General features: G+C 54.8%; 1 long non-coding RNA gene across 2 annotated transcripts; it reads left to right on the top strand.

The window, feature by feature from the left end:
• Window positions 1-1,039: 1,039 nt before the first annotated feature.
• LOC123389716 lies at window positions 1,040-9,824 on the top strand. Of its 2 annotated transcripts, XR_006604359.1 has the most exons (6): window positions 1,040-1,598; window positions 3,644-6,484; window positions 7,167-8,461; window positions 8,553-8,747; window positions 9,255-9,421; window positions 9,703-9,824. It is a non-coding gene; the product is annotated as an uncharacterized LOC123389716 (long non-coding RNA). The 2 variants fall into 2 exon arrangements; XR_006604358.1 differs by having other exon boundaries at window positions 1,040-6,484.
• Window positions 9,825-10,047: the final 223 nt, after the last annotated feature.

Below are 10,047 nucleotides of genomic sequence, written 5' to 3'. Positions count from 1 at the left end.
AGACTCCCTGTATTTTAAACCTCGAAGGGCCATGTCCAGGAGATTCCTCAGCCTCTTCCTCCCGTCTCAAGTCTGCTGCAGACTCTAGGGAGGTGGCGTCGCTGCAGTGCCGGCACCGTGAGCCGAGCACGTGCAACCGACCCGACACGCCAGGTCTGCACGGGTCTCGAGGCGTACACATACGTATCCAACCACATGCAGAACATCCTGAAGCCCTTGCCTAAAAATAAGAGTACAGCGCCCGATTGCTGTGACGCTTGCCTTATTGGTATAAATAAGAGAGTGGAAACATCCCGTATCTCTATCTACAGCAGGGGAAGAAGTGCCACATCTGCATGTGCGGAAACACGAAGCTGGGGCCTGTGGGCATGTACCATGCAGGAGAGAGAGACCTCACGGGCAGGTCGGAAGGGAGAGCGATGTTGCTAACGACAGAGCGGGAGAGAGCTGTCCTCTATTTAGCTCTGTTCCCACCGCGAGTCGAGCAGTTTGTAAGTGTTCTCTTAATTCATCCATACAGTCCCTGTGGTGGGCCACTAGGACGACCGTGTCTGTTTTACAGATGAGGAAACTGAGGTGCAGGAATTTTCTGACGGTCACCACGCTCACACAGCCGGGAAGCTAAGAAGCAGAGACTCAGATTCAGGGAGCCTCGCTCCCGGGCTGGTGCTCCAAAGCCCCGGGAGAAGGGCGGGGCCCGCTATGTAGAATCAGCAGGTAAAAATGGGCTCTTGGGCTCTGACTCCTTTTTTTCTCTTTTTTAAGATATTTTATTGATTTGACAGAGACATAGGGAGAGAGGGAACACAAGGGGGGGGGGGTCAGAAAAGCAGAAGCAGGCATCCTGCTGGGCAGGGAGCCTCATGGGGGGCTTGATCCCAGGACCCTGGGATCATGACCTGAGCCGAAGGCAGACGCCTAATGACTGAGCCACCCAGGCCCCCCTCCTTGTTTTCTTCCCACGCTTGTGGAATGTCCCGTTTCCTGCTGACGGACAGGCGGTGGCGGGAGTGGGGGTGTCCTATGTTTTTCTAACTAGTTCTGCAGCCAGCACACTCGTCTCTGTCTCCTCGTGCCCATTGCGGGCTGTTTGCCTAGGACGGTGGAGGGGGCGGAGTCATAAAGATGTTCCTGGATTCCCTTTGTCCGGCTCTTCGGACACGGATCTAGGTATTGCTGGGACGGGGTATTACAGGTGCGCGTGAGTCCCAAGTCCGCTAACTTCAGACGTGCAGGTGACCCAGGCGGCCCGAGTGCACGCGCCCTTCAAGAGCCGAGCCTGTTCCCTGGCTGGGCGCAGAAGAGGAAGCGGGAAGGTGCGAATCAGGAAGCCTGAAGGGGTAGAGAATGCCACACTGGAATGAAGATCGAGGGTCCTCGTGGAGACGAGCGGCTCTAGAAGCTGAGAGCACCCCGCAGCGGACACCCAGCGAGGACATCAGGGACCGCTTTCTGCCAGTAACAGGAATGTGCCTGGAAGAAGGTCCTGCGCTCCGGAAAAGAGCACAGCGGCCCTGAGACCCCTCGCCTTCAGTCTGAGCGGGGACTCTGGCCGCACCAGGCTGAAAGCTCCGATCCAGGGAGCCGGGACCTGATAGGTGGGTGCTATTTTAAGTTGTTCATTTGTTAGGCAACCACAGAAAACAAGTGCAGAGCATTTCTTAAAAAGTGAAATCAAAGGTTCTTTGCATTTGAAATCTTGATTCTTTCAACAAAGAGGCATTGCCCATCCGGGGAAGAACTGCTCCAAACTTTGGGGGCCCAGCAGGGAACAAGTAAGCCACAAAGTCCCTGCCCTCTTGGTGCTGACATACTGTGGAGGTGTGTGTTGGAGGAGGCAGGTGAGAAACAAAGGGATAGGTAAAACGCATGTGTTTCTGGTGGTCTGTGGATGCTATGGAAGAAGGGCAGAGAAGAGAGCGGACAGAGGAGGAAAGTGTGTGTGTGTGTGTGTATGTGTGTGTGTATATGTGTGTGTGTATGAAAATATGGCTCAGGATATATGTGACCTGGGACTAAACACTTAAAGGGAATGAGTCACGCGGGGAACTAGGAAAAGAGCATTCCAGGCAGAGGCGCTAGCGAGTGCAAAGGCCCTGAGGCAGGGACATTCCTGGTGATTATGAGGAGATTTTAGGGCAGAGTGAACAAGTGGGAAAGCCATAGGAACTGAGGTCAGGAAGATAACTGCATCCAGATGGACAGTGCTCCATTCTGCCATGTTGGAGGAAGTCCTCTCTCCACCCTCCCACGCTTGCCAAGACCTGTTGAGATCAGATGTAACATGTTTTATCAGCTGGCTGGACGATAACTGGGAATCCTTCCTGACCTCCGTTGGTCATGTGCACCTCCTTTCCTCCTGGGGCAGGTCTAGCCCCAGTACATGCATCTGAGTCTAGTACAGACAAGAAAGCTTGACATTTCCATCCGTATCTCCCAGGGCGTGGGGCACAGAGAGGCTGTCTCTAGGCTTCTCGTTCCAGTGCCTTGCTCTGGCCATACGTGCTTGTTTTCCCGCTCCTGCTGGAGATACGTAATCAGAACGCAGTGAGTGAGGCTGATGTTCCACGGGAATAACCTTGAATCTACTTGTACATATATTTGCAACATTTGGGACTAAATTTATTCTTAGCAACAGATTACTTGATGACACACCTCACAACTGCTCGCAACACCATACCTTGGTTGAGACTTGCTGGCAGAGCGTGGGCACTGTGTGGTGTGTGTGTGTGTGTGTGTGTAGCGCGTGCATGCGCGCACGTGTGAATGGGTGAGAGAGAGAGCAGACCGGCATGATTTTTTCCCTCAGAACCACAAGGTTGCTTCTTAGATACTGGCTATTTCAAACTGCCTCAATAAACAGGACCGAAATGCTCTGTAACATTAGAAGTGGAATCTCTAAGAACCCACTTTAGGTGTCCTCGGGGGTGGGGGGCTTCCCTTCGCAGCTGGCTGGGACCCTTTCTGTGAGGTCTTCCCGAAGAAGCCTCTTGGGTGGGGGCCCCAAGATGTCCCTTGCCAGCAGCGGAGTGAGTACCTTGGGACCCTGGTCCTAGCTGTGTGAGGACAGAGGCGGAGATCAGTGTGAAGCCCCTACCAGCCAAGGAACACCAGAAGCCAGGAGAGAAGTCTGGAAGGATTCATCCCCCCAGACCTCAGAAGGACCTGACTCTGCCTCCGGCTTGATCTTAGACTTTGGTCTCCAGATCTGTAAGACAATACAGTTGTTGTTGAAATCACCCGGTTTGTGGCAGTCCTAGGAGATGAACACACAGAGAAATACAAGTAGTGGGGAAGAGGGAAAGGCAGAGTTGGGGGTTGGGTGGGGCGTGGGGTCAAGGACATAAAGAAGGAGACGGGTCTGGCATGGGATCTAGAACATCAGCTCCCCATTCACAGGAAGGGGAGTTACAGAATGGGAGCAACTTGCAGGCTTGGGGATCAGACTTGGATTCACATCCCGAGTCCCCTGTGTGATCTAGGGCTGCTTACTTCACTTACTTCACTTCGGTGCGCCTCGGAGCACCCATCATTCCTAAAAGCCTCATGTTACAAATCAATTTATTCTGAAGGCCCATTGGATAACATGAAATGCTATCAACGAACTTAATATAAAAGAGAACTCCATTATATGTTTTTACAGACATTTGGTGAGAATGAAACTGCAGGCCCTTATTATAAAGCTACAAGGTGATTGTTTCCTTTGGGGCATCTTTTCTTCTTCGATGGGCAGGGCTGCCTGCAGCATTCAAGACCGGAAATCTCCAGCCCTGTGGACGGACAATGTTGCCTTTTCTTGGTGACTCACCCCGCGTCGGGAAAGTCATTCTGCATTCTGCCTTCCAGGAGTCCTTGGAACCGTGTTCAAAACTAGGGTCACCTATCTGGAACGGATCAATGTCATTCTGACATACGTGAATGTTTCTGAATGCCACAAAAGTTTTTGAATGGCAAGTGCCAGGTGGCACAGTTTCCATGGTGATGTGGGAAGCCCACGCCAGCACGGAAGGTGCTAGGAGGCGGGTATTAAACACTTGTGTGTGTGTGTGTGTGTTTTTTTTTTTTTAAACTTGGGAGACTTCTTTGTAGGGAGACTAGTCCAAAAAATGTGTAGGGTCATCATTCGAGGTAGTGTGAGTTTGGGGTTCTCTTGTCCTCAGCAGCTTAGGTAGCAAGCCTCGTGTGTGTCTGTGTGCCTGTTTCCTTGTATGTATCTGTGGGTGTATGTGTACATCCCTGTGTCTCTGAGTGTGTGCATATGCCCATCTCTGCGCGTGTTCATGTGTGTGTCTCCGTGTGTGTGTGTCTGTGTTCAGCTGCGTGTGTGCATGCTGTTACTCCTTTTTCCCAGAACCCAAGCAGACGTCACCGATCAATTTCATCAAGCCCCACACTCCACGTCTCCCTATGCTAGCCACGAACTGGGCTTGACCACTAGAGGAAACCGAGGTGCTTTTCCAGGTCTCCAGTGTCTAGGTCAAGGTGCTCAGACTGACATCTCATGCTTTCAGAGCCTGTCTTTATTCCCTGCCAGAAACTTTCTGCCTCAAGCAATTCCCTGAGCTCTAAAAATGCCCATTCCTCCCTGAGCTTTTGAAGTTTTCCTCTCAACTGACAGGGGACTTGTTAAGCATCTGCCTTCTGGAATCAGCCTCCATGGGTTTAATTCCTGCTCTGCTATCTCTTGAGTCAGGCAGCTCCAAGCCTGACTTGGACATTCAACGACAGAGCCTCACCTTCCTCTTCTGGAATTCGCAGAGGCTCATCCTAACACTACTTCACAGGGGTGACAAGAGCAAAACAAGATGACCCAGGTAAGGTCCCCAGCCCAGAGTCCGCCCCAAGTGAGCTCCGTGTGTGGAAGTGGCAATGACTGTTCGCTGTGTTCTGACACTGCATGTGGCCACTGACATACGGTCAGTCTCAGTGTGTGTGGGGGTCACCTTTACCTGCTTTGCACAAGGTGGGAGTTGCCACTGGTGACACTGCCTGCATCTCCAGACATGAGGGGACCAAAGTTTGCCTGAGCTGGGAGCCTGGGTGCTCCTGAGGGCAGAGGCTCTCAGCCAGCGTGTGCAGGATGAATGGGGAGCAGGAAGGGGCTGAGACGCCACTGGATCTTTCTCTTGCAGGCCTGGGGTCAGCACTGAGGGTCGGGGACCAGGAAAAATACTGGTCTAGGAGGTCAGGGAACAGCTTAACACCTGCCTGGTGGCTACCTGTAGGGCCCTCAGTGGTCAGTTACGGAGGGCAGGTATTCCAGCATCGGCTGTACTGATGTTTTGGACCGAATGATTCTCTACTGTGGGGGCTGTTCTGTGCTCTGCAGATGCTTAGCAGCCCCCTGAGCCTCTGCCCATCACATGACAGGAGCAGCCCCCATTGCCAGTCAGGGTAACCAGAAAGGTCTCCAGGCATTGCCAGATATTCTCCGGAAGACGCTACGCGGCCAGTTGAGAACCACTGGGTCATGACTCCAGTGATCAGCTGTGCTCCCAGATCTTGGCTGGGGGATAGCCCCCCGTCAATAAGGCAAAGGCTGGGAAAGGTGGGCCTGTCCTTCCACCTGCAGAATAAACCAATAATCTGGAATTTTCGAGGCTTGGCATGGGGGTTGCTGAGATGCATCCCACGCCCTATCCAAAATCTTAGGCACTAACTTGGACCTATGGGGACAAGGACAAAGCCTAGGAGCTCGCGACTAAGGTAATGTCCTCTTTGTGTTACCAGGTGAGTAGGGACTGGGTTGTGTTGGGAGGGGGAGGAGGAGACTTGGGATATTTCTGGGATTTGGGAGACTGTGCAGTCTGGTCTGGGGTCAGGCTGACACCTAGGGCACAGGCTTGTGTGGCCAACAAAACCTGGGTCTTCCCTTTTTCCCTTCCTTACCTGCGTAATTCAGCTCTGTGGGCCCAACTTGGTTCAGATCCTCCCGAAGGCCTCTCTGACACCTGTCCTCTCCAGCTGCCTTAGGGTCCTTCTCTGGTTTTCCCCCATCCCCGTCCCTAAGCATAGCAGGTTCTGCCTGACCAAAGAGCCACAGCCTCTGCTATCTGGTCCACTTTTGTGCACCCAGTACCTAGCAAGAGGACCTGACACAGAGGCCTCTCTATTCCCAGCAGTTGGCTGATGGCCCACTAGGGCCTAAGCCCCCCAGCCAAGCACAAATCATTTCCAGCCCCGGAAAGGGTTGCAAGGGGTGTCGGTGCATCACAAAATGGGGACATCTAGTCTGCTGGTCATGGTTGAGGTTTCGTGTCCCTCTCGTGTCCCCATAGAGGGACCAGTTGTCCCGGTTCACCCAGAACTAAGGGGTTTCTTGGGACAGGGAATGTCAACATTGAAACAGGCAAAGTGCTGGACAAATCAGGAGGAGATGGATATTCTAGTTCGTGCACCTGCCTGGAAGATTGACTCTAGCACACAGTTTACATCCTGGAACAAGGTGCCAACGTAGTGTCAGAGTTAAAAGCCCGTTTGACAGGTGAGAACCAGGCCCCCAAAGGAGACGGGGACCAGGGGCAGGGTGGGAATTGGAATCCTAGAAACTGGGAGCTGGACCCAGGGACTAAACAAAGGCAGTGACCATTTAAGGGGTTCTTTCCCCTGTGGGGGTCCTGAGTTTATCTCCATTGAGCTCCTGGAATCTTTAGAAGAATCTGAGGGTCTGGGTGGCCCCCAAGCCAGGGAATGAACTGCTAGCTCAAAGGATGTAGCTCAAGGATTTCCTTTGGATCCCCACTCAGCCTTGAGAAGCAGAAGCCATGAATACCATACCTGTTTTATCATAGAGGAAACAGACCCAGAGAGAGTCCTCGATCTGCTCGGAATCACACAGTGAATTGGCAGCACTGTGTGGATGAACTCACGATTTCCACTCTTAATCCATTGCTTTGTTTGAGTTCTGTGTTAACACAAAGGCTCTAGAGTTCAAATCATGGCTCTCTGCTGGTAACCAGTTTTGTGACCTTGGCTAAGTCATTGGACTTTCCCAAGCCTTGATTTTCTCACCTGTAAAATGGGTGTAACTTGTACACTTCTTCTTAGGGTTGAAGCCTCAGTGAAATGGTCCATGTAAAGAGAGATCTTAATCATACAGGAGAAAGCTCCCAAGGACACAGTAGCTGTCACCTCTAAACGCCGCACAAATACATTTTCCTTTGCAGGGCCAGGTACGGGGGCTGGAACCCAAGGGATCCATCATCTCACACCCTCATGGCCAGAACCAACCGCCAGGTTCTAGGTTCTCAGAAGCTGCCCAACTTCCTGGGAACCACGCATCCCTCCTCCCTCCCGGGAGCCCAAATTCCAAGAAATGCAGCTAAAATTGGCCCTCGAACAGCTTTTGCAGAGCACGTCGCGGCTTTTTTTGGGTCTAGAGAGCCGGTTTCCATGATGAAAGTGGCACAGAAGGAGAGACCCAGCTAAAAACAGCCACCGCCCAGACTGGTTGTTCGCAGGATGCCGCCTCCCCAGCCTCTTGCGGGGTTTGGACGCCTCACTTCCGCAGCCGCCGCCGCCGCCGCCGCCCGTCGCCACTAGGTGGCAGCATCGCAGCGCGCGGCGGGGACGGCGCCCCGGGCCGGCGGCCGAGAGCCGCTCCTGAAAACACTGCCCATAAAATACGCACCAGCCACAAAATTCTCCACTAAATTATTTCCCTTTCATTTGGGGTCATTTATGTGCTTTGCAGGAGCTCCGCGGAAGGGTCTCTTCGACGGGCCGACCTAGTGCCGCCCCAGCACCGCTCGAGTCTGCTCCCCGCGCCCCGGGGTGTCCCTGACGCGGGCTGATCCCCCCACCAGCCCCCCGGACTTAGCAGGGTCATCTTGCCTCGGGTCCCACGTCGCAGCAGAAGTTTGGAATTTTCCAGAAGAAGTGGCCTAGCCCTGGGGGAGGGGAACGCCCCCATTTGGGGCCTGTGGTCCTGCCCTGCAGAGCCCCTGGCTTCCCTGTGTGGGCCTCAGGGATGGAGTTTTGGCTCAGGAGTGTGGCTGCCTTGCTCTTAGGTCCCCAAATCGTGGGGAAACAGGGCCCTGGGGGCACCCACCTCTGAGGCCACGGTGAGGAGTAAATGAGTCCCCATGTGAACGGGACGGTGCCCGCCGCCTCTCAAGGGCTCCCAGTCCAAACTACTTGTCATGGTTCCTCAGTGTCCCCAGGGGCTGGTATGATGGTGCCCCACAAGGAGTAACTCAGTGGGTCTGCCCTTGTTTCAGAGGCAAGAGGGGGAGGTGGAGATCATCTCCAAGGTCTTGCTTCTCAAAGCCTAGTTCGAGGCTGGCAGCAGGCGACATAGGTACCCTCCTTCGAAACGGGGTCTTGGCCCCATCAAGCCCACGGAGCCAGACCCTCCCTTCACAGCACCCACAGGGGCTTCGTGACACCCTGAGGTTGGAGGGACACGGCTCCAAGGCACCTTCCGGCCTCGGTGGGCTGGGATTCCGCACCCACGTCCCAGGTGAGTTCTGTCTCCCAGATTCACAGCCATCAGAACAGCGACCGTCAGGCAAGCCCTGCGTTTGAACACTTTCTCCTGCTTTTCTGGAAAGCTTTCTGCAGCTGCCTGGGTGCTCTGGTGTGACGGGAGGTGACAGGCTGCGGTGGGCCTGGCTGTGCTCCATGCACTCCCGCAAGCGCCCAGATCTGGCTCACCACGTGCCTGCAGATCCTGCTGGCTCCCTCTGGCCTGGCCACAGCAGTCTCCATCCTCCCAGTGACTCTGGGACCAGGAACTGACACTGTCTGTGAGTCCCCCGCTCCCCACCCCGCTCCTGACCCTCAGCCCTGCAGATCCCTTGGCCAGAGCGTTTCCTCACTCAGCTCTCTGGGGAACCATCCCCACGTCTGCCTGGCCCCCTGCCTGTCTCCCCTCCCCAGCTCCCCAGATCCCCTGACTCGCTTCTTCCCACTTCGCTCCCCGCAAGCTGGCCTCCGAGCCGAGCCGTTCACTGCACGCTCCGAAGTCCCGCACCCGCTTGCCACTCCTGTTTCAAGGTCTGCTCCCCCTCGGCCTGCTAGCGACCTCCGATTTACCCTGTGTGCCCCACCTCTGCCTGCCTGCCCCTCTTGCTCTAGACCAGCGGCCGGCTTGCCACATGGCCCACGGCAGGCCTGTTTACAGATCAACAACCACATGGCGGGAGAGAGCTGAGCGACCACACGGTCTGCAAAGCCTCAAATATTTACTCTCTGGCCTTCTGCACGCTCCAGCCTCTGACCTCCCCTGAGTCCTCTCCCATTTCCACCCGCAGTGACCCTGTCCACCCTGGAAGGTCCGGCTCCAAAGCAGCGGCACTGGGCATTGCTCGTCAGCACTGATAGAACCTGCCGTGCGCCGGGATGGTGTCCTCGTTCCCGGGCCGCTCACGAGTGACTAACCCAGCCTCCTGGGATCCGAAGCACCTCGAGAGCTTTTAAGGTGACAGCTCGAGGCCCCTTGTTTTATTATTGTAGCGTTTGGATGGGCTGAGGTCAGCTGCCTGCCCCGATTCCCTAGCACTCCGCCCAGCAGTTGTCTGTCCCACACGGAGGGTCACGGTCACGGTCACATCGTGAGGGTCACACACTGTGGGTCCTTACAGTCCACTTGGATGAACAAAGGAATCTCTCTCCTCCCTGGGCCTGTTTCTGAGTTCTCCCCCATGCTTCTGGCATCTGCCGGCCAGATGATACTTGACAGCACGCCTCAAACTTTCACAGGCACCACAAGAATCACCCGAGAGCTTGTAGGGATGCAGATGCGGATTCTCCGGGTCTGGGATGGAGCCCAACCAAGACTCTGCATTTCTAACGTGCTCCAGAGGCTGCCGAGCCGCAGGCCAACACTCGGAGCCACAGAGATTGGTTCTCACCTGAGGATCCCATGGGGGCTTTTGCATGCCCGTGTCTGGGTCCCACCCCAGACCATCTGAATCAGGCCATGTCTCCGGGTGATTTCGGTGGGTAGCCACAGCCACCAGCCCAGGAGCGAGTAGAAAGGCAGGTGCTTAGGCTCTTCTCCAGAGCCACAGAAGCAGAAACACTAGGAGTAAGGCACGAGAACCA

The sequence above is a fragment of the Mustela putorius genome, unplaced genomic scaffold (assembly GCF_011764305.1).
Source record: "Mustela putorius furo isolate JIRA1106 unplaced genomic scaffold, ASM1176430v1.1 tig00004007_pilon_pilon_pilon, whole genome shotgun sequence".
Classification (NCBI taxonomy): domain Eukaryota; kingdom Metazoa; phylum Chordata; class Mammalia; order Carnivora; family Mustelidae; genus Mustela; species Mustela putorius.
The sequence above is the reverse complement of the archived record's forward strand: the minus strand, read 5'-3'. Positions and strand labels throughout refer to the sequence as shown.